Source organism: Bombus fervidus, chromosome 6 (assembly GCF_041682495.2).
Source record: "Bombus fervidus isolate BK054 chromosome 6, iyBomFerv1, whole genome shotgun sequence".
Taxonomy (NCBI): domain Eukaryota; kingdom Metazoa; phylum Arthropoda; class Insecta; order Hymenoptera; family Apidae; genus Bombus; species Bombus fervidus.
In genome coordinates, this window is record NC_091522.1 from 5651336 (window position 1) to 5677312 (window position 25977).

Genomic DNA, 25977 nt, shown 5'->3' on the forward strand with positions numbered 1-25977 from the left:
TTTGGAGGAGTCGGAACGCTTGGAACTGCCATGACATAACACAATGCATCTATTGAAACGCATTCTATTCTGACGTATTTAGCATCGAATAATCAGAAATGATGACTAACGTGTGAAGGCCTGATTGCTTTGTTTGTTTGGAGGAGTTCTCTTAATGATTAACTGCTGCGATAAGTTATGATTTCGCGAATGTGTATTATGAATAAATTATTCTGCAATTTGATGATTTCTGTGATCACGCAGGTGATTGATAGCTACGTGAATTTACTCGTTGTTGGTAACATAATCGAGATGTTTAAAATTATCATATTTTTTATTCGTTGCACATTTCCAGGAAAGATTCTTTATTTAAGGTTCCTTAGTAAAGGTTTTGACGAGACTTCTTCTTATAAAGCTTGCTTACATGAAATTATACTGGAAGATCTCTAATTTCAGGCACTTATTGTTTTTACAAGTACAATTCTTGTTATTAATACTTTAACGAATGACGTGGTATTAAGAAAAAAAAACAAAAGGTTGAAAACAAGGAATCATGTTAAATCCTTTTATCTAACTATAAACCATATTTTTGTGAAACCATTTAATGTAAAACCAATTACTTTTTAACATCGATGTCAGGGATTTTCTCGAAGTGTAATATAATGTAATTCATGCGAAATTAAGTTTGACTTATCATTTTTCTGGTTTCGAATTTGTTTAAAAAGTGCGAAACTTCGAATCTTACAATTGTCCATTTCCACAAAAAGTAATTGACTTGGCGTGGAATTACCTCACAAATCACGAACAGAATATTCTTAGAAGGTGATAAAGCAACAAATAACCTTGGCAAGAAGCACCCTTAAACTTAATCATCTTAACTAACAGAAGCTCGTGAATTCCTCTGCAGTAAGCCCGAAAACGTTCCCAAACTGTTTTAAAAACTGATTTCCGATAACCGTATGCATCGATATTTGTTACGCGGAATTGATCGTTAAAATGAGTCACAGTAGCAAGATTGGTTCGTTGTTCTGGCAAACAGAAGCGAAATAGAATATGAAGGACGAACTCACATTTCCGGGACATGGCGGCTTTATCGACATTTCGAGTTCCGCGGTTACGACCATTGTTTCACGGATGTTACGTCCGAAATACGAGGCAAGGCGTGGCGGGTGTTCCTGCTTTTACGATGGATGGCTGAATAAATTTGGTCACTGTTCGTCTTTCGCTTTTATACACAGCGATAAAGCCACTGGCGACAATCGTCGACTCAAGTCCGCTGGATTTTTATGGATATAGAGGAATTCGGATATTGCTAATTTTTCTCGATCATACGATCAACATTTGATTGCTCTTTCAAGCTGGAATTGCAACTTGGATGTGCTCTGTCAGAAATCGAAACGAACAGATGGATTTGAAGTCTGAGTATTTTGATGTTTTCGATATAACGTTGATATCCGAGTAGTAGTTATATTTATTAATAGATTAGAACTTCAAGTATGTGTACAACGATTCTTTTATATACCTCCTACATGCTTTGCAATTTGTCGGTAGACATTAGGGAAATTGTTTCAAATGTGGCCAAAGAATACAACGATGTCTTCATTTAGATAATGTCATTATCATTAAGATCGGTCGATTTAGGTTATTTGCAGATATTTACTTGTTTATTAAGTCTGCAGATTGTATTATTTTAAGCGTACGGAGAATATATTGGTCTCATATGTATATTATTGGCTAACGGATTAAAGTGTGTTTCTATCCCTTTTAACTGCTGCTTCTCTTAATTATTTCTAATGACTTATTTAATCAGACGATTTTCGATTAGAGAATGTAATTCGATGCAATTTGATGCGTTAAAAAGAAGCTTCGACTTCCGTTATCTTAAAATCTTCTTTATTCTTTCGTCAGACATTAATCAGACTTACATTTAATATCAATAGCACGTTTGAATAAGTAGGTCATCGAACATTGAGTCTATTATAATACCAAGAATAGCGAAAAATTGAAGCTTAAAGAATCTTTAAGTAATAAATTAATTATTTGGAGAAGGTCAATTCTCTCTGACAATTGACTGAAAAGCATACATAATGCTGAAAACAGAATTGTACATTCCATGATACACTTTGAACAAATGTACACATCGCTAATGCATTATATAATAATATTCGAGACACGTTCTACATTTAAATAATAACTTCGCTTATTCTGCATAATGGTTAGACTGTATCGCTTCGCGCGAACTGCAATATCAGCTACACGCAATATCTAAATTTCAAGTTATTGCTCGAACCTGAAGGCGTTTGTCTCGAAATCAGATAAATTTTCCGAATTACCGTTTTCCTCGCTGGCTTTTTGATATTCGCGATTCTGTGAGATATAAGAGGGGCTCGTGTGCTTGACATCGCCGTCGCGGCGTGCCGTGTAATACGAATAGTTAAAACGTATTGCACGAGGAACGGATATAGCGTGAAAAGGACTGCGATATGTATCGAAAAGGAGAACAAAGAAGCATTAGTTCTTATATATTCTGTAAGTTATTTCTTTCTGCAGGGGATTTGAAATTTTATTTCATTATTAAATTACAGATTTGCTTACAAAAATGCTAAGTTTTAGGAGAAAATGTAGATATATTTCAACATTTCTATACGTTTAAGTTTTCTACAATTGCATCAACATCTACAGTGTATTTATTATTATAACTTAGAATTTTAAAAGCTACAACTACAGTATTTGGTAAGTACATTATATACGTATAAAATATGCATAATATTAAGTACGTATAACAAACATAGTAAATTAATTTATACTACAACATGATTCATAGTTGATCTTTGTTTGTATTATATTCAAATTGATCGTAGATGTAGTTTCTATCCTCTAAGAATTGCATCAGAAGATTTTCAACTTGAGAGATGTATGTGACAAAAATGACATAGAAAATTTGTGCATATATAGTAGATATTTTACTAGTGTGAAAAAGATCGCTGTATGAATAGCGATTTATGGATCTGGCTAAATTCGTACTCGACGCGTAAACAACCTAACCTTCCCGCCATGTTTTCACGATAATAAATTTGAAAATTTAATGGCCGGCCGCAAATTCAGGGTCGCTGTATCGTCAAGCGCTTTCAGGAATAAATTCCTTTTAACGGTGCGGTAAGATATTCCACGTGTGAAAGACTGTAACTGAAAGATGAACGATAACGATGTCTGTGATGCAAAACGCGATACAGTGGCAGCGATCAGTCGCTTATGGCTGCTTCTATTATTCTACGTCGTCTACTGGAAACGGTGATCTATTCTTAACGCTTAGTATGAGGGTAAAGTGTTTGTTGTTTTATATGCTTAGTCTTATTAGTCTTATTAGCTTAATGTTTTATTCTCTGTTGATGGTGTTAAAAACAATAGTAGTAATTTTCTGTATGTTGAAAAGTTTATTTTTACCGAGAGTTGTTAGTAATGAAAGTTGTTGAAGGAATTTTCTACATTCAGTACATTCTATATATATTTTTTGTTCCATACATATATTTAACCAGAAATTACCGATGAATTTATTGAATTCAGAAAACGATAATTATTTTTTATTATTCTGAGAAATATAAAATAAGTAAAACGTATGTTAAGAAAACTAAATACATAGGTACATATGTGCATGTATGTCAAAGTTAGGTTAAAAGAATTCAGTAGTTTTTACCCAAGATAGAAACTACCGTCATAGAAAAAGATCAAAATAATTTTCACCTTGTTCACAAGCATTTATCACACTCATCATCAATGCGAACTTCGATTCGCTCTAAACAAAATCGTTCTAAGCTACTAACAATTTATTGACACTTCTTCTTAACACTACATCGTTTCGAGACCAAGATTCTACTAACCACCAATTGGACATATACTATAACTTCCTCTGATCAACTCGGTCGTTCTAACGAATAAATCAAATTCGTGTCTCGTCACTATATTCCAATAATCGCAGAAACGGTTTAGTGGAAAAATGTTATGTAATTTCGATTTGCAGGACAATCTACACCTCGTATAAGTTGTTCAGGGTGAGCCTAAGCCTGAATAAGAAATGAAATCCCAGTCATTAAATTGTTACCTTGGTATAGAATGAAGTAGTAGTAAAACGAATGCTAAGCTTGAGCCGTCATTTGTTTGCAGAGAACGTCGCAAGTTTCTCACCTTATCCGCGATTCCAAATTGCGATTGAGACAACAGAGGAGAGTCGGTGAAATCTATGTATCACGCATGGAAAAAGAAGATTCTTTCAATTTTCTTACTTTTTGTCAAATTGACCATAGTTGAAATATATTTAACCATACGATTTGATTAAATTACCCGTAAGAATTCAATGGATATTTTTATGTAGAAGGTAAAGGGTATTTAATGCTCTGTTGAAACATTGTATGTATTGTGAAACCAACTTGTTTTATCTGTGTATAATGGCTGTGCAGATATTTATAAATTATGATATATTTATATTAACGACTTTTTCTTTTACTGGAAAGCTCGTCATTGTTTTAAAAATACATACATCTTTCAATTTTCAGATAAATATATACAGCTTCACTTACGTGTCTATTTATTAAAGTTATAACTTTAGCTTCGCCATACTGTTATTATCAAAGTTTTTACGAGGGAAACTAAAACAAAATTCCAAACGTCATATTACAGAACACGGTAAGCTGCTGGTATAGCACATTTCTCTGATACTTTTTCATTGTACTTATTTGCACGGGCAGCTAATTCCTATCCCCTTTTCTACCCTTTATTCCTTCTGTTTTTAACAGGGCAAATATGCATGTTGAGATACATTAGTTTATAGCATTTTCTTGTCTCAAAAATACAAATAGGGAATTACGCTTCTAGATCCGGTGTTATTGCGTACACAGTTCGTACAGATATCCTACATAGCTTTGGCTATTCCCTCTACACGCGTATACACAACTTCATTAGACCTTTCTGTACGTGCGGTAGATCCATACAGAATGGTACACATTCACAGAGACATTGGTTAAATACGCGTTTCCCATGATCTACCATTTTCACAGGGGCTCGAGCAATTTTCTGTTTCACTGTTTGCCATTGGACGAGCTGTTAAGCTACGAACATTTCTCTTTTTCCGCTCTTTGCTTCCGTGGTTGCAGTTTGATCGGTAAACAGTATTAATATGCTGATACGTTACTGCTGTTACAGCAGCGCGATGCTTCATGAACACGGAATTACGAAACGATACGTGAAATACGTAACGAGTGTAATTTCTAGAGATGATGTAAATTTTCAAGGAAATGCTGACTGGTTACCCTTCGCATTATGTGTTAATCAGGACGTAAGCGTGATTACGCGTTACGAGTATGCACCGTGTTTCTAAAGCCAGATGGAGGTTTATGGTGACAGCGGAATTGATTTATGAAGCTATTTGCGTTATGTTAAAGGTACATTGTTGAATAATCGGTTTTAAGTTTTAAGAAGCTAGATCTGGAAATGAGTCTGTATGTGTAGGTCTTCTTATCTTGTTATAAGAAATAAGATTTCATATATTTATCTTCATGGATTATATCTTCAAGGGAAGAATTTATCAATATTTTCCTGAATAACTCAAATCGTAGAATAATAAGCGAAATAACAATCCGAGGAAATATTGAACTTTGATTGAAATAAAACATTATAACTACCACGCGAATAATTTTACGAATGTAACGCAAAAATTTCTCACATTATCTAAATATTTTTTGAGATCGTATATACAAGAAATGGAAATAATATCAATATGAAACAATTAATTAAAAATACATATACAATAGATTTCTTACATTTCTAATATCAGATACACGAAAACCATACTTCTCAATTTTCATAGAAAATAAATATTGATATAACATTTAAGATGCGAAATTTCTATCATCTATTAGTATTTAGCTTGCAAACTATATAATCTTCATTTAATACCCAAATAACATCAATTATATCATCCTTAAAAAATACCCTATATTTCATAAACTCCTAAAATCAAATCAACAATTATTTCAATTATTTTTTCTTATCATTGTTGTATTGTTGTTCTTAATCCTCATATTTTCGGTATCCCCCCCCCCCCCACAATGATTAGTGCCTTGTATCTCCACTTCCCGTAATCCCTTTTATTTCAAGAATTCCATCAAAACAGAAACACACAGAGGTGATTTCTCAACCAACCGGTGTAAGCGGGTCGAATAGCGGCTCCATTATTTATCCTATTACGAGATAACTGCCAGACAGATAGTTTTACCGGCATTCTGCGCCCTAGCGGGGGTGATTACGGAGTACGTTGAGAAACAAGGATGGTCGCCGGTTTATAGGGGTCGAAAGCGTCTGGCCGCTTGGTCTTGGGCTTTTCGAGTGGATATTTCGCGACTCTCGTCTTACGTGCCACTCATAAAAGGCTGGTTTTATGCTTCTCAGGATTCTTCTTCGCGAACGTTCTCACCGAGGCTATAATTGACGAACCGTCTACAAGATGAAGTTAATTCGTAAACCAGCGCTCCTTTAGCGGTCTCATCTTAAAGGGCAAATAGATCTCGTATTCGTTAAATGCTAAAGACAGTAGTTAATTTTTTTCATTATGAGAATTCAAGTTTCTTTCTAATTCCTTACTGTGAAGTTGTTGTTTAATTCAATTTGTGAATAGTAGTGTACATAGTAAAATATTGTCTATAATTATAGTTCTATTATAGATTAACGTTATACTTAACATGTAAAATATTTTTCTTGCCGATGTTATCAATCATAAGAAAATTATGCAGTTTTCAAATATAACCTGTAAATGAAACGCAGTATATAAAAATATGAATCATTTAAATTTCGATTTGAATTTTGATCCTGGAAATTATAACATCAATAATTGTTTCAAGAAGCTAAACCTAACGTGTTTACGTCGTCAAACTAGTTCGATCAATAAGATGATTCTGTTAAAGTTTCTTTGTTCCCGTTCCCGATTGCATCTTCATTAACGTTAATCAGCATCGGTCCAACTTACAAACGTACAGCTGAAGTAACTATCGATAGTCACAAAGTTTCGTAATTGATCGAGTTAGAACTTCAAACGTTCGATGAGTGTCTCATTGTGGTTACACTTACTGCAACTGCACAAAGACATCTTGCAAATGTACGTGTTACGGGTAGAGAAATAGCAAACGGCGGGCAAAGACTGCTTCAATAGAATCTACATTGAAGGAATTTAATATCTGACCACGTCCTAATTTAATTCTTTTTAGCAGGATGTTTTTTGCAATGGTGAAACTTTGTTTCTAACAATTTGTATTTGCAATTATATCTATTTAATGTTTTATTGCAAAAATTAAATAAAGAGTAAAATAAAGAATTTCATTTTGTAATTTTAATATAACTTTATGAATTACTTTTTTCGCTCAGGGCTAATTAATAATTTTATTCTGATATTACTAAAAGCTTATCTATGTTAAAGAAAGGGTTATTTAGAGCTTGGCGATTTTTAGCCATTCGCTCACTCAAAGCTGAAGCCTGGAGTTGTATATTGAGATGCTGCATTTTTTATTTATTTTTATTACAGTTCTCTTGAAGAAATAGTAGCTCTCTATTATTTAAGCTTTTTAATAATTTTCCAGTATTGAAAGACCTGGACTGTTTGATTCTTTCTTATCAAATAAATTATGGACACTTTTCGAACGATTTCCTAAATTCTATTAGTAAAACAGTATTAGTAAAATAATTGTCAAGTCCTACTTTTCATAATCAATAAACTTACTAATAAAACAACTTTCGAAAATTACAATTTAGCTAACTGTTATATTCGATGTAAAATTCTATAATTATAACTAGTCCTATAATTATAATTATCTATAATTATAATTATAACTATAATTCTAACTAGTTGCACAACGAATAAATATAACTTACAATCTATCACTTACTATCGATCACTAAATCACTATACATACAAGAAGATCCTGCTTGACAACCATAAACCCATAAATATTGAAACACACGTCTTTACTAATACATTTCAGTCGCACGTGTATATCATACAAATATAAAATCACGTGCTACCTATCGGTAATGGATAGGAAAACTGGCTGGTATAGTGATATGTGTTTAAATTCGTAGAAAACACGGGAATACAACGAACGATCGACGCGATCGTGGTCGCCACCACTCAGGGAGGATCAGAGCTCTAACGTAGGAAGTAAGTACGTGAGGCGGTGTTATCTGCGCGGCCTTAAATCTCTCAGGTTGACGGGGATGGATAAAAATAGAGCAGGCCGAATGGTTGCCTGTCGTCCCGCTGAGTTTGGCCCAGCTGTCGCGGTCTGAATTCAGAAAACCACCAAGAAGGGAAAAATCTATGCGTTTCCGCTGTCGGTACTCGTATCCGTCCATTCCCGTTCTGTTGAAACTTGCTCGAATCTCGACGACGTGACACCACGGGAAAACAAATAAATAGCCCCGAGGAACGACCAAAACCATGGATCGTTTGACGTACAGTCTTCCTGATCGCTCGAAATTTCAAGTTGGCGGGGCTACAAGTCGGTAGGATAAACGACACTCCGATGAGTCGTTACTAAACTTATTTTGGAAAGTGATTTGTGGGAACGACGTGTGTCTTTGATGAAATTTGATTGCATGCTCTTTCAGTGTTAGATTTTGTAGCGTTAGATAGAAAGGAAATTTTCATGGATTATTGTTTCTTACGTGTTAAAGACTAGAAGTTGATAATGCAGATAAGCAGACTTGAAATATTTGTATAATTTCATACTTTTTGAAGAAAATATATTGAAGAAATTGAAGTTCAAAAGTGATCGATTTCACTCATTAAACGCTATGAAGAATATTTTTGATATTTGTAAACTTCATGTACACACTGTACATTTTTGCACTTTAAAATTTTGAACGGCGATAAACACTTTTTATGTAATGATTACAGTTACCTATTGGGACATTTTTCTTAGGAAACAGCCTTCGTACATTTCGATGAATTTTTTACAAACAAAAATGCCTCTGTTTGGTAAATGTGGCTTTTATGAGTGAACTTCGCTTTACATAAGAATTTTATATCTTTCTACTTGTAAAAAGTTTGAAGAAGTTTAGAATACTAAAGAAAATATCGTATTGTGAAAATTACGATACGCATATGATAAAAGACACACATACATGATTTGAAATTTCTCTAATGATAGTTTCAAATAATAATTATAAAAGACTCAATTATAAATTTATTTGCCTGAAAATTTTGAATATGAAGAGAATTAAAGATTTAATATTGTTTCTTCTATCTATAATATTTTATATATTTCATAATATATGCTTCTGACGATCAATTCTTAATCGGTGCAAAATACGTTTTTTCGCAACTGAATCGTATTGTGACTATCTGCAGAGCGTTACTTTCGGAAGATAAAAATCATGAAAGATACATGGGAAGCGTATCTTCCACCACCCGCATCCATTTGATACCAACAAAATGATGGCAGCGTGAAGCGTGACAAAGTGACACTCCAAAAAGATAAATAAAAAATTTCAATGGAAAAAATGTCAAGCTTTATAGAAAAGCGTACCTTGCTATAACCTGCATTTTTACAGAACCTTTCTTCTGCAAATGGAATTATATAAATTCATTTACAAATTATACGTGAAGCTTCCAAATAATGATCACATATGTTAAGAAATAATCAAATTCCCAATCCTAATGATTCAAATGAATGAAACCATCGAAAAAGACATAACTACGAGACATAATTATTCTAAAAAGTAATTTCTAATTCTACGTAAAAATGTCCGATTTGCTCGTTAAATTTGAAATTACGAGGACTACATAATGATTCGCGTACTATTTATCTTTATGAAGCAGAAGCTTAAACGAACAAATCAGATCCGCTCTAGTTTACCTGACACACGAGACCAGTGAAAGAAAGATGAAGCGAACCGGCTCGCAATATCGTCCCGTAATGTAATCGAATCACCTTTTTTCAAGAGCGACATGTATCCGCAGCCAGTTCGTCTGCCCGGAAGCTTGTCGTTCGCACGTTACTTCGTACGCTATTCGTTTATCGAGACAGCTATTCGTCTTGCCACTTTTTGCATCGGAGAACTACGTTTCCGAGTCTTCCGTCTCTCGGATGCATCTGTTCGCAGTTTCTCTATTATTGGCTGGTTTAAAGTTGATTTCTTTCACTAGCTTTTTTACATTTGTTATTCATTTATCTCAAGGACGCAATGATGCGTCCTTGATGTCACGAAATACTGATTCTGCATCACGTAATCTTGACGGATCCATTATGTTCGTGTTACGAACGAAAAGAAAAAAAAAAAAAAAAAGAAATGTTCGCATTGTACGTTCGCAGAATGAAATTGTAATTCCTTTCCTTGTACAGATTTCGTAATTTGATGTAGAATTATTTGTTAGGATAGATATGGACTAAAGGTGCGTTGTAAAGAATAGATTTGGTTAGCATGCTACGTTAAGGGTTAATGTTAATGCAATGTTAGTGTTAATGTTAATAACAACGATATGAATATAAGAATAAGACGCAATGTTATTTCCCTTTTAATGTAGGTTTAGTAATTTGTTGAAGAATTATTAGTTGGGTTTGCGATACTTTGAAACTGTTTGACGATGCGAAAGTTTATAAGAAATAAGTTCATTTGACGTGATACGAATAAAGTTCTCTGTAATTAGAGCTTTATAAAATAATTTAAAAATTCTGTCTGCAACAGAAACCAACGTTTGAGTAAACATTTTTGAAATATTAAAAATGTGGTATTTCCATTATTACTGAAATACTTACATTTCATGCCTTAGAATCCTAGAATAAAGAAGATTTACGATAGAAAAAACATAATTCATACTTTAAATGAAATTACAGACTAGTAGATTATGGCGATAATATGACAGTTGACATCTGTAGATGTCTAATTCATTTAATTTCAGAGTTCAGCATTATGCTCTGATTCGCCGCATAAACTGAGCTCTTAATGCCATAAACGCGAAATGCAGTACGGTAGCGTACAATCAGGTTAAGTGACCATATTTGGGAAGAAGATCGAGGTAATATGTGCACCGTTAAACTAACGCTATGAAATTTATATATCAGGGTTTAAGTGGTGAACGTGCAGTTAATGACGGTGCAAAACGCTTAACGCCAGTTTGGCCAAATTAAGGTTTCATACACTTCTAATTTACGCGGACTTAATTAAACTTGGAGTTAAGTAAACAGTCAGTAAAAATATTTTTATTATTTTAGTTATCTTGTGGTTAGAGTTATAAGGTAACATAAAATTTTTCATGCATAAAAAAATAACAATTTTTCCCCTTGTATTGATACGTATATATAAAATTTTCTGTAATTTGCAATATCAATTTTCACATATGTTAAGAAATAATCAAATTCCCAATCCTAATGATTCAATCGAATGAAACCGACTTCTCATATATTTTACTCTCACGTCGTCCTAATGCAACAGGCTCATTAGAAAGATGTTGCAAGATTCGCTCGTAAATAGGTAATAAAACCGTTTAAAGAAGGAGTAAGGAATTTAGTTCTCAAGAAATTGACGTAATCGCATTAAAGTAATCGTGAATTATACTTTAAATTTAAAAGCGAACAAAAATGAAAGTGGTGTGGGTGAGAGTAAGTATACAACGTGAAAGCAGGAAATGGACGATCGAACAGAAGGTTCGCCGTTGAATTATTCCGCAAGGACGTGATTGCTCGGGGAAGTAAATTACCTGTTCTAGTGACCGGATGACTTCGGAACTACGTACTGTAAAAGATTGCAAAGCTGACGCGGTTTACCTGTGTGTACATATACATACATACATACATATCTATATATATATATATATATATATATTGAAGCTACCAAACAGTATCGAGGAAAGTACGTACACGGGCCGGCTATAAAGTCTCCCGGGGCTTTACGATCCGGCATCTTTGAAACTATCGATTACTGGGAGTTCCCTTCATGCTTCTCGAAAACTCTTGCCTCGACGGAAACATCCCGTTCGATCCTCTGTCCGTAAGTCCGTATACACGGATTTTGATGCACGACCAACTCTGGTTCCCTTGTTGCACCCCCAATCGCTTTATGGGCCAAGCAACTCAAACTGTTTAAGATCATAATTGAGTTTTGCGCAATCGACTATTAATCATTAGTACTGAGTGATGAATTCAATTCTGTGCACATACGAATGTGTATTTTTTAATCTTATTCTTCTGTTCGTTAATTATAGTAAGGCTGAAAATGATGCGGATATTTCAAAACTGGGGCGTTTAAATGTTACGATAAAACTTTTGATATGTAACTGCAATAATAATTTTGATAAAATAGTGAAATTTTTTAATCAAAATTTTACACATTCCAAAATTATACAGTTACGCGCGTTTCAACATTTAAAGTTCATAATGGAAAAATATATCTACTCTGAATTTTAATTTCAATTTCATGAAAATATTTTTTGCGTTGAGTACATCACGATTTTGTTTTCGTAAGGTGCGTTTCTGCTTTCTGGAAAAATATACGTCTATCGATAAAATGTTGCATAATGTATACACGATGTTTTTTACGTCAAAATGATATTATTCCAGACCATAATATGTTAAAGAGAATTTTCAGTTTAGTATTCGATATTTATATTGTAATGAACAGCTTTACAAACAAATTTTCAAATTGTTATTGATAAATAGAGATCAATAAAATTAATGTACTTTATTATGTATTCTGCATTACTTGTTTCTGTAATTGACCAAAAATTTATCATTTAGAAAGTTTAATTAATTTCGAAAATTTCGGACTTTTCTAAAAATGTAAAAATTCTACTTGTCCCTCAATTTGTTTGAAGTAAGAAAAGTAAATAGAAAATACAAAATATTATTTAGAAAAAACATTTTACTGTCTTCCCAACAAATTCCAGAGTTTTCTAGTAATATAAAAAGTCAAATTGAAATAAAAACTATGGCAAGTATTCTAACTAATTAATTCGTATATCTAGCAATCGACGATAGTGTGATTCACGCCGAGATTTCAATTTTTTTGTTGTCAACAAAGGCCATTTTGTTGACAAAGAAATATTGCAAATACACGTATTGTCTGGGATAACGGTAAAACGAGGTAACATCACGATGGACGTTGTTAAAATTGCATTCCGCGCGGCAATGCACGATTCGCTGTGTTTCAACGATGTTTTTAATGCCTTTCTCGTTTTGTCCATTCCATAGTTCTTCCATTCCTACCACCGAATATAATTCCAATTAAAGGTATCACCGCAGTAATCATTTTTATCACCCTTGCATAACTGCCACCAATAATTCATTTTATATAAAATATATTCCATTTAAACCAGTCTTTGTTGAAAAATAAATAACAAATTTTTAACTACATGTATACAGCAACTGTATATATATTCAATAAATTAAGATTTATATTGTTTCTTTCAAAAATTACATTTGAAATTTTAAAAACACGTCCAGAAACTTAGAAAGCCAAATTTTTATTCCACCATATCAGAAAATCAATTGATAATTCTGCGATCTAGACATACTTAAAGAACAGCATTTCAATTAGAAATTAGAAAATGAATTTAAATTCTGAATTAATCGTACGTGTCCGAAATTTAAATTTATCCAAGAAATGTTCAAACTGCTGATACCATTTGAGTAATTATGAACTATTTCTATACTCCAACAACGTTATCTACGGATCTATTTTTTACTGTAATAATATCATAAAAATTGATAAAGATAGAAATCTTAAAATTTGTTTTAAACAGTATACCTTTAAATCATATGATCCATTTGAAATTAGATATATAAATTAGCATAGACGAAGATCGACGATAAGTTTGTCATAAATTCAATATCACTCGCTTAATCCATTCCTGTAACTTTAAAGCCAGTGCATATTTATATATATACACTTGCTTGAAATAACTTCCTTAGAAGATCCGCAGAAACTACACTCGTTAAACATTCCCTTTACAACTGGTAGCCAGTGAAACGTGAAACCGAGCGCGTTCGGTCCACATTGACAAGAAGCTGCTCAAGATGCGATCGTCGCCGTTTCCTGTTACTTCGTTTTTAATTAACCGCCTCTTGTTCATTAAGGATTCTTTTTTCCAGCGTTCGACGTGAGCCTCGAAGTTGATACCAACGACAAGCAACGAGACACCTCGTGAAATCGGCCTCCACCAGCCGACGACGTCGCTCAAGGCCAGGAGAGGGTTAATTAAATACTTAACCGTGCGCGAGAAGGGACCTCGTAAATCTCGACTTCGACCCCTGCAAGTTTTGTCGGTTTCCTTCATCCCCATGGACGAAGCCGCCTTTTCATTGTGCTCGTCCTCCCGAGGCTCAACGTGTCTCAAGTTTCCATTTCCGGCTGGCCGCCATCTTGACGGTTCTTGCGGCTTCATGCGTACGACAGAAAGAAGTGCTCACCTTGAAATTCGAGGATCATGACGAATCCGCTTGAACGGCACGACACGCCTCGTAAACCGCGACCTCGTGAATTCGTTTCCTTACTTCTACGTCGACGACGTTCATCGGTTTGGGGAAAGAACATTTTTCAAAAAGTTATGGCCTGAAATTGCGGTAGGTATGAACTGATATGATAGATTATTATGTTTGGAAAGATTTTAGTACGATTTTAATGGTTGATAGTTGATACGTTCTGTTTAATAATTGATAAGATTGAAAGGGGACTATTTATCATAAATTTTTGAAAATGATAAAGCATCGAATCGAGAAAAATATAGCTCTTTCTTAAAATTTAAGGATAGAAATTAAAGGGGAAGATTCGATATGGAGAAATAAGGAGTAATCATTCTGTTAACTCGTCTTGTTCGTCGTCTGAACGTTATTAATCTCAGTCTTTATAAAATATTCTTTAATTATTAAAAAAATGAATACCCTAAAAACCTACAAAAACTACTTAAAAGAAATTATTATTGAGAGAAATGGAAAGCTTTTGCGAGCCCATTGATTCTTGCTTAGTAAACTTTTCCTTGCAAAATTCCTTACAAAGTCGAATAGTGCAATAACTCGTGATTTTGGAGCTAATAGAGAATTTATGGGAACCTGTATTATTATAAAATTGCATAAACTTATTTCTTGTTTCTATTCGTAAACGTAAGGCGGAAGAAATCTGGTATATTCTATTTATAGTAACATATTAATAGGGATCTATTCAATTCTATTCATAGGGATATCATATTCGTAGGTAATGTCAAAAATTGTACAAATATCACGAATTTATTCTTCGTATGTAAGCATATTTCTACAATATTACTGTTTGTTAAAGTCAATCTCATTTAATTAATCTATAAGTTATAACAGCTAGAAGTTAATTAATAACGTTATTTGTGTTGGCTATACATGGGCATTTGATCGGACGAACAATTGGTTCGCAGGCAATGCATATTATCATTGGAACATTGAACAACGTGTAGGTTAACTGCTGTTGCCAGTGTGGTTTGGGCAAGCCTAGAGTAGGTGAGGATTATAGCAAGGGTGTTATTGTTATATTCTAGACATACGATACGAACCCCCTCGACATACGTATACAATTAGCATAGTAATGTTAAATTTCTGTGGAATAACGCCAGAGATATGGTTAAGTCAACAGTTTTATCTGCATGGGGAACTTTCCACGAGGAGAAGGTACATCCTGCTTCTGAAACGTTAGCGATTATCTTCGTGTTTAAGAAAATTGTTATGCTAACAAGTAATTGTTATGAAACAGAGAGAATTAATATAAATATAATTCGAGAGGAAGGAGCAAATATACAATAGAATCTGTAATATAATTTTAAAGTAGATAAGGAATAGATTTTCATGGTTCACTTTCAAACCGTGCAGGAAATCCGTGTTGCAGAAATAGTAAATAAAATAGCTCGCAATTAGATGTTCTTAAATTTTTTAAAAGAAGTACACTTCATTTTCTTCCATTTGTTTAAATATTTTAAACTTGAATACGGTTTTATAGCAATAATTTTTAATTATTGTTGTATAATGTTCCGATTCTCACAAAAATTATTCTGTTTTTTAATAAATCTACACATCTCCGATTTCATCCCTCACAAATCACTCTTTCATTTTTCAAAGAGACTTTCCAAATTCCCTTTCATGGAATTTAACTACGATATTAAAAAACGGAATTTTGAATTAAGGAATAGTACATTATATGTATATTGATGGAAAAAGCTTCTAAATAGAATGTTGCGTTAATGTAACGTTGGTTCTTTAATGTGTTAAATCCTTCAAAAATCTGTCCTTTGCTATTGCATTCCAAATTTCCCACATTCCAATAATCTATCCCCTGTGCCATCCATCGACTCGCAAGATGGAAGCACAATGCTTTGCCTTTCAATCGACGATCACGCTAGACGTAGTTGACGCAAAAGTGGTTTGAGTCCTGAGGTAAGTGTATCAAATGGGCGTTGCATAATAATCAGCCAATCGAACATCGTGTCATAGATGTACAATTAAACGTAGCTGACGTCAGCGTTCGAAAGCCGACATGGTGAACACGACAGGCCACCGTTCGACCTGCGTTTGGAATCCCGCCGCGTCGTTCCAAAGCGTTAAACTGCGTGCACGCAATCTGCCGACACGTGTACAGCATGCACACTGTCCTTTTCATGTGTGTATTAGGTACGCACGTCTGATGTACAGGTATACATACTTGTACACTCGCGTGTGTATAACATATACAGGGTGTTTCAGAAATCGATGACCACATTTTAATATCGTGCTTCATTCTTGCTAGATGGAAAAAGATCGTATACACTGGCTTATGAAAATGTCCGAACACTTATAAATATATTAATTGTAAGTATTCATGGATATATTATGCGTGTTATACTTTCACATGTTGAAATTTCTTTGGCATTTTTTGCATCTTTAAATGTCTCATAAACGCATAAAAGTCCAGAGACTAACTAAAACACAGACTAAAAATAAAATACACTTTGCAGGCGTTCTTACAAATAAAACGTCTTTAAAATATGTTCAATTCAGTGTCTGACATCACGTAGAAAACGAAAAGTATTTACATCTCGAAAAAGGAGAGAATTCCAAATCTATCTTGACATAACCTTTTTTCATCCTTAGAGAATACGTTACCAAAGTTTGGCCATCTATTTTTTAAATATCCTGTATACACATGTACGCACGTGTATGGACCACGACAGTTGGTTTTGGAAACAGAGAGGCAAGTTGGCCACCGGGAGCTGGTTGACCATAAGACCCACCGCGACGATCGGAAGATTTATAGGCTTTTGTAAGGTTACACAGCGATTTGACAGTGCAATTAAGAGAGCAAATGGTGAGGGACGTGCACGCCAGGGATACTGCGATGTGTGCGGCTCTAGGCCAGCACGAATAGGGCGGACGTAAGTCGACAGAGACTGCTCTGCTCTGCTTCCACTACGAGATGAACTATTTGTCATGCTTCGCAGAATTCGGTTCGAGTGGAAGATTGATACTATTAACGCGTTACGGATGAAATAAGATGGTTCCTGTAAATGTATTTTATATAGTTTGGAAGGGTATTGGGTGCCAGCCCGAAGGGAAAGAGATAGGGGTAGGTGCAAAAAGTAGGGGGATTAGGTGGTTTGTCAAAAAGAGGTGAAATAAAATCCGATATATATGTTTGATGTTAGAACTGTTGTAATAGTACTTGTTATTTATGTAATGAAGCGTATCTCCTATGGAAAAAGATACAGTGGGATGGAAAAATATATTTCTGTCTTTTTATTGGTGTCGCTAGAGTATCATCAAAGGGAATTTGAAACATTTGTAACAACATATTTCTTGTTTCATTATAGGCAGATTAATTATATTGATTATAATTGGCTTATTAATTCTACTTATATATGCTAGATTATTGATTGTACTTACATATTAATAATACTTTCTAATTGATAAATATCCATGTTTGTTATACTCACAGAGATATACGGACAGATGTTGTAATTTGTAAATTATATGGGAATATTTAAATTATAAAGGGAGAAATGATAATGACTGAATGACTACGTATGTACAAAATATATACGACACCTTAAAAAACAAATATTTTGTCTTATAATTTCTCATTTGCCATATATATTCATTGAACTTGAGACTGGAATTTATATTAAGCTCAATTTCTTAGCGTTTTCACTAAATATTTATATAAAACATTTTATTTCAAGTGTTCAGGAATAATAAAGAAAATTCACTAATTCGACTGTATCTATAGATATTAAACTCTTTACACTTTACACGGAGTCAAATGGCTAGGAACAAAACCAGTCGGGGATGCGTTATGAAAATATAAACTATGCTATGAACCGTCTCGAAATTAAATAAGTTCCCATTAAAAAGTCGGAAGCACTCTCTAGCAGCAAGCTTTCTACCGAACCCAATAAAAGTTGAACCGCTCGACGTTTCGTCGACACAAAAGCCGTGCAACGAGATCGTGAAATTTTAATTAATACTTTTAGAAGCAGCGAACGCGAACATGACAGGTGGGAAATTTGTTTCATAGGTGTCCGCTGGAGCGGTCAACGTGGTTGAGAGGCATCCACGAGGTTTCTGGACGACCCTGTGTATCGGGTGATGCCATATATTTAGATCACTCGAAGATGGTATCCCGCTGGAGGTAGCCATCCACGTGTTATTTAGCAATTAAGCTAGAAAAATTTATCGAATGTCCAGGTGGACAAATTGTAAAGTATAAATTAAATAATAAATAAATAAATAAATATATATATATATATATTTAGATCAATGTCTTTGTTGCTAAACCATGGCTAATGAAGTCTTTGTGCCGCGTCTGCTGTTGAAAAGGAAACGTAGATAAGAAACCAGAAGAACACGGAAAATAAATGTCCTTCATTACTACAGCGATTAGAGCATCCGCTTAGTGAGCGGTACAAAAATATCCGGGTAAATTGACTAGTGCCTTTGCCTACTGCGAACACCCAGTATTCGTGCAAGTACGGTCTGATAATTATAAAAAATGGAACACGTGATAGCGTTTAGAATTTAGAGCGTTGACAACTCGTAATTTTTTTTTCAAATTATTCGATTAATAGTAGGATTATCGAGAATTAAAGCAGAAAATTTGTACCAAAGAAATTAAAGTGAAATGTTATGTGAAAAAATACATAATATATACAAAGAATTAATATATACAAAGTATTTTACAAAAGAGTTCAAAACCTTTAAATATATATTGTTACAGATCCATAACATTTTAATAAAAATTATGAATTATTCGTGTAATAAAAAATCATTTAAATTCCTCAAAGTGTGCTTTTACAAAGCTATAATATTTTTATGAAAAGTTATGAATTGATTATTTATCGAAAAGGCATTTAAATCCTGAAAAATGCGTCGTTATAAATCTAAAGCTTTGAAAAATTACGAATTCGGTATTTTGGTTAGTCTGATAGTTTTGGTGTTAAATGATGGGTGGTGATCCTTGCAACGAGTCAGTAGTCCATCTTCTTCTATCGACCGATTGATAAACTGCATGAGCTACGAGCTCTTGAACTTCAAGAGGAGCGACCTTTCTTGAAGGAACTGGCCTCGTAAATATAGATACAAGCTGCGATAGGTTCGATGGCAGTGAGTAATAGCAACCCTTGTGTTGTTGGGTCTAGTTGCGGTGGATGGGATCGATTATTATTTAAAAGCTGAAGGTACGAAGAATTATGGATGTCTGTACAAACTATTTTGGTGTTTTCTTGCATTATAATTCTACATGTATGCCTTGGACCTAAATTGGCGTGTACTTTTTTATTTAATCCTACGATATAAATGTAATATAATAAAGATAAATAAACTTGATGTAAAAAGAATTGTAAATTTTTAGAGAAAACTTTCATTCAAATTTGTTCAATTCATGTAAATAAATTTTTGTAGAAAAATTATTCGTTGCGTACTTGTAATTCTTACTGTGTATAAAGTAAAGTAATGAAAGTTTGATTAATAGAAGCGTTAAAAGGAAATTCGTCGTCAAAGAGTTAACTATAAAACGATATCTATAAAAATAATATAAAATCTTACAAACATACAGAATAAATTATTTACCATAATTTGACATTCACACAGAATTACATGATCTTTATTTAATAATATACAATTTAATTTCAAAAGTCAAGTTCGAAATGAATATAACAAGGTACACACGTCACAAGTCGGGGCTCCACCGAAAAAAAAAGAATTCAAACCAGAGAATCGTCAACGACTGAAAAGTAGTGGAAAGATCAATTATCAGAAAGCTCCAAACTAATTCCTCGCTGTTTAAACAGCGCTGTCATGTAAAACGAGAGCGTGCGAATGTTTTGAAGGAGATAAATTCTGAAACCGTACAGGCTCGGTTGTCGCTCGAATTCGCTCGAATCGCGACAGAAGTTGAATCAAGACGTTTGCAGATGCGACTACGATCCGGCGCCGCATGCAAGCAGAAGAGTAAAATACGTGAATCATGCTTTGCTGCTGGGCTGAAAGCGTTGCATGTAAGAGCCGCAGGTAAACAGAGATGATGCTCCTCGTGAAATGCACACCGAAAGCATTGAAACATACCTACGATTTGTGAAACCAACGCCGGTTTTACTTTTTATCCTGACATACTTTCCCGCGTAACTGGATGTGTACTCGGAAAATTACGTAATTCAAACGGCATTTCAACAACAGCAAACGGTAATTCAAAATCATCGATGGATCACGTTAGATATTCCTTTTAAAAAGAAGGAAATTTCAATTTTTCGTCTGTCGTGCTTTATGAAATATAAAAATTCCTAAAATAATTTCTAAAATATTGGAAGTGTCTAAAATGAAAATTACAAAATGGAAAAATGAGATATTGTTTCATAATTTTCCATACTTTTTTTTACCGAAAGTTTGACATGGAATTTCATAAAAATTATTACTCTTCCCCGTTTTCTATTGACCCCTCGCACTTACAAACTAACTTTTCTAACTCTGGTTCATATAACAACTGTGATATTGCGTATGGCCAACATTTTTTGGTAAAGATTTCTCTCTCGAAACCTTGAGAATCACCTTTGGTAAATGTTTGAAATCTACAAATAGATCAAACTTGTTTTCAATTGCCACTGTTGTTTTATTTTATCTTCGCGAAATTCATGAAGTATATAGTATTGTAATTGCACTTGGTTTAAGCTCTTCATCTTATCACTTTATCAACTTTTTTGAAATTTGCATTTGTTAACCATTAAATATTAATTGACCAAAATAGATAGATAAAAAATAATACTTCGCTGAGGATTCATAATAAAGTAACGGTAGAACTTATAAAACGATCTAATAACAATTTTTAACTTTGGAGAATTAAAAAACATTGATTAAATCCATAGTAACGCTCGAAAATTCAATTACTGGGTTTCGCTAAAGAAACTTTTTCATTAGAGAATACTGTGTTCATTTATATTAAACATTATCTCGTGAGGTATGCTCGCAGTATGTACGTTTAGACCAATGTATGTACTTTTACGAATTGAAGGAAAATCGAATTTCCCGTTATAATGGCCTTTGTAACTCGATTATAGGAACAGTTGGCGAACAAACGAAAGGTTCGGATTTGAATCCCGATTCAGCAATCCTATCTGCTAATTCTTTTTCCCCCTAGAGTTTTCAGAAATAGGATTTACCTCTATACCCAGTGTTTCGTATTTCGTTCTCGCGTTACTTCGAATTTCAAATTCTCAATAAAGTGAAACTGCACCACATTTATTGTAACGCATTTATTAAAGCGATCATGTTATAAATATTTGTCACGTTGAAATACTGCGCTTAAGCAGAGAAATTTTAGTCGTCATCGATACATCTCGATTGACAAAGCAATCATTTAAAACATTATATTGTTTCAGACATTTTATATGCATATCCTCTATAAAAAACTAAAAGATAGATTGATCGGATAAAGCAATTATTTAAAAAATTAGTACACAGATTTTATATATATATTAACCATAAATATGTCAAAGATAGAGAGAGTGATAGCAAAGTATAAAATAAAATATGTAGAGTACATATGAAGTATAATGGATTAATTAATCTGAACATTTTACTCGTGATAGAGATAAGATCCTTTTCTACATTTTAATTTTGCTCTTTTTAAACACCGATTTCTTTCTAATATTGATCTTTTTATTATCAATAAATACCAATCCACCATCAAATTTAAAATAACTTATAAGTAGCCATAAAGGCTATATATTGTTTATAAATCCTTTTGATTCTCGAGATATCTTTAAAAGCAATTCTTCTTTTAAAAAAAAAATACGTATACGGCCAATGCAAATGGGAAATTTTTCACGGCATGTTGTCGCATCAAATGTTCGTCAATCTGTTTAACAGCGTTGTTCAATTTAAAGCTGCGCGGACTAGCAGATCAGTTTCTTGTTGATGCATCGATCTTTTTTCTTTTTCGAAATCTATATCAGCGCGTTTCGCGAGGCGGGATTCAATTTTTCAAAGTCGAAGCCAGTCAATATGAGAAAAGTGGCGAAGAGAGAAAAATGAAGGAGCGCATCGCGACGATCAATCAGTCCTATGTTGCCAGAATCAGGAAAGGATATTCTATACTAGAATTTACTAGAGCCAGTATCCCGTTGGCTTACGCGGATTACAGTACGAAACCATATTCCGACAACGAGACGGATTATCATAGATAAGATAATATTGAGCTAAACGGGCTAAGTACTGGGGCAGCGTCTATAGCTTCGTCCAATGTTCCTGTTTCGAATACAGCTTTCATCCTAGCCCGTAATAAGGAAATTCAGCGAAGATTAATAATCTGGAATCGCGGTTCTGTGCAACAGCCCGGAGCAAATTTTTTAATATTTTCTCATTGTGCCGAAAGATAAGTAGCCCTGGGTTTTATTACCGGCGAGATTGTTATTAATCGTTTAGCAACTTTGTAAAAGCTTCCTTATCATCCGAGATGCGCTGAAATCGTTGTTTTATTGGTGTACGTTTTATTATACGTTCGCTATATAGAAGTATATACACAGTGGTATATTTGGTATACGAAATGGCTCGAACTTGGCGATAATGATGTTCTGTATTGTTGCTAAGTTTATTATAATGTTACGAATGAAACGCTAGATTTTTAACGATTTGTATAACAGTATTGCACTGAATTCTAAATAGAATACGTTTCTAGACGTAAATGTTAAAAAATGGAAGCTGTATATGAAAGTATATGAAAATACTTATTGAAACAAAGAGACTTGGAAAATTAAGCGATACAAAAAAATTAAAGAACTTAATCTTCATGATAATGGTTTTTTAAATTGTTATTGTCGTTATTAGATTTTAAGTGGTCTTTTTGCCCTGAGAGAAATTAATTTTAAGAGTTTCTTCGTTGCAATTTAACGAAGTTAATTATAGGATTCGTATCACACAGATTATTGCTACTCATTGTCATACTTATTTAACAATAAGCGTGACTGAGTATTCAACAAGTTGATTGAATTATATTCACTTACAATGTTGACATATTCATTTTTTTCTATATTTGCTAAAGTCATTAATACAATCACATATTAACAAAAAAAGTTTAATACATTAAAATCGGTACTGAACATTAAACAATTAGTAATTAGAACAGACTCACGTATCGCTGGGTTCTATGTTCTCCTAACTACTTCTGATAGGTTCGTTGTAACTGTACACAGCGTGGTTAACCACAGTGTTGATTCGCCGTTTGTATGGTCGCATATAGCGTTCAACCATGAATGCAATATTCGTGCAAGCAATTAATGGAAGGAGCCAGGTCAACGGTTCCCTTAGCCATTTGTTATCAAGATTTAGGAGCGTGGAGATTATCCTATTACTCCAGATTTTTTAATCCCGTTTTGGCCAATGAATTCAACCGTACACAATTTTTTAATTCATTACGAATATGATAAAAATATTTCTTTGATTTGACATTTCGATAAGAAATTCTTAAAAATTATAGCATTTGATTGATACAAACGCTTGAAGATCTGTTTCTTTTTTTAGATCTTTTAATTCTGAGGCAAACTACTTATCCTATATTATCGAAGTTTATATCATATATTAATTTGCGTGACCGATAAAAAAATATTTTGATTTGGTTTTCAATTGTCATAATCTTGATGCAGAGTTTCTACCATGCATAATTTTATATAATCGCTACAAATACATTTGATTTTGATTTCCTTGAATTTTCTTAGTTTTTCGTTTTCCATCAAGATTTTTCATCATATGCCAATTTTAAGGATAATTTTAGTATTATCGGATTACCAGTACTTCGCCACTTTTTTCGGGGTATCGTTAGTTTTACTTAACCAAGATACGGCCCGTTGCTTCCTTGAAATAAGGATCTTCTTTCGAGAGAGGAGGCGGGAAACTCGATCTTATCGTGTCTCTTCTTATTAGATGATGCGTGAGACACGCGTAAAGATGCATCCATCAGCCGGTATAAATGAGATGAAAACCATATTTAGAGTATGGAGTTCCGGGTTCATCTTCGTAAGAATACAAAATAGATCTTTTGTGATGCGGACATCATCCTAATACCCTCTCAATTTTTTGGAGCTGCTGGTATTTAGGAGAATGTAAGAAAGTTATATCGATTTGTTTAATTTTATAATATGAATTTGTTTAGTGAAAATACAATTTTTTGAAACATTACATTTTATATTAAATTATTCGAAGAACATTTGAGCCGATTCTTTATTCAAATAAAATAAATAAGAATTTGTAGTATATAAATTAGGCTATTATTATAGTTTTGATCTACAAATATTCCGCAGATTGAGGAAGTATATTTAGATGAAATAGGACTCTTAATATTAAAGTGCGAAATTCTCTCGAAATATAAATATTAGGCAACTGAAATTTTTTAAATAATTTCTTTCGTGAGAACATTTACGCTACAAATAAGAAAAGAATAAAAGTTCGGAAATAAGATTAAGAAATCCTTAGACGAAATTACGCAGGAAACACTGGAGGTGAAACAAAATCCATAAGTTATAATTCCTCGTTACGAGAACGGAGCAACACGCTCATTAAAAATGCGTTAACGTCGATTTTTGGAAATTACTGGATAGCCCCCATTGACAAAAACTGCCTCTTGTACGTGGCAGCACGATAATGAATATTAAAAAGCAAATTTTTTAATGGAATGTAGCTGAATCTTCCTGTTGTTCAGAAGAAATGTTCCACAATTCAATATAGTAATAAACAAGAATTACTTTTCTAATACAATCCTTTAAATCCTCTTTGCCGACACATATTACGCTTTGCACTCTTCATTAAAGTTTCTCAAAGCTTAATATCATTTCTCCCTCGTCATTTTCATTATTCTGTTTTCTTACATTTTCTAAAAAAAGGAATACCGTAGCATTGTCCATCCATTATCCTCTCGAGGGGATACACAAGAAAAACCAGTTTACCGATTATGAATTGCACGTGGCTACGGCGAAAACGTTTCATGGGTTGCAAAACTGGATCGTTGCCAAGCTTGACTCCCCTCTCCTCCTACACCCGATTCCGTTCTTCTTGCGCTATACACCGCTACATTACTTCCAGCATCTTGCCGCTTTCGACTTCTTACGTCCACTCGAACTGGAAAGTGTCCGGAAGGCCAAGCTTCCAGCTTTCATTAGTTACGTCTTCGAACAACGAACTTCTTCGAGCACTTATCGAATTGGAACGATCGTGACTCCATGAACTGGAATTACATGAACTTATTACACTGCCAGCCACCCTTTCCAACGCGGACACGAACGGTCGTTAGAATCGCCGTAGATCTATTGGAAGTTCTGCTGGTAATCTACCAGTTTGGTCCGTTTCCGGGGCTCATTAGAAGTTGATGGCGAATTGCCGGGCTAGATGAATGCGAAAGCGCGATATATGATCATAAAGGGAACTTTAAGCAGAGTTTATCATTCGTCAAAGGAGAGATTATAGAGCGATCAATTTGAACCGATATCTTTTGTTA

At 33.8% G+C, this 25977-nt stretch overlaps 1 long non-coding RNA gene across 1 annotated transcript in view; it reads left to right on the forward strand.

Moving 5' to 3' along the window:
• LOC139988529 (uncharacterized) overlaps nucleotides 1–15903 on the forward strand; it is a 48619-nt gene extending 32716 nt beyond the window's left edge. Inside the window, exon 2 of the long non-coding RNA XR_011800156.1 lies at nucleotides 14109–15903. This is a non-coding gene — a long non-coding RNA (uncharacterized lncRNA). The remainder of the gene's footprint in view (nucleotides 1–14108) is intronic.
• Nucleotides 15904–25977: the final 10074 nt, after the last annotated feature.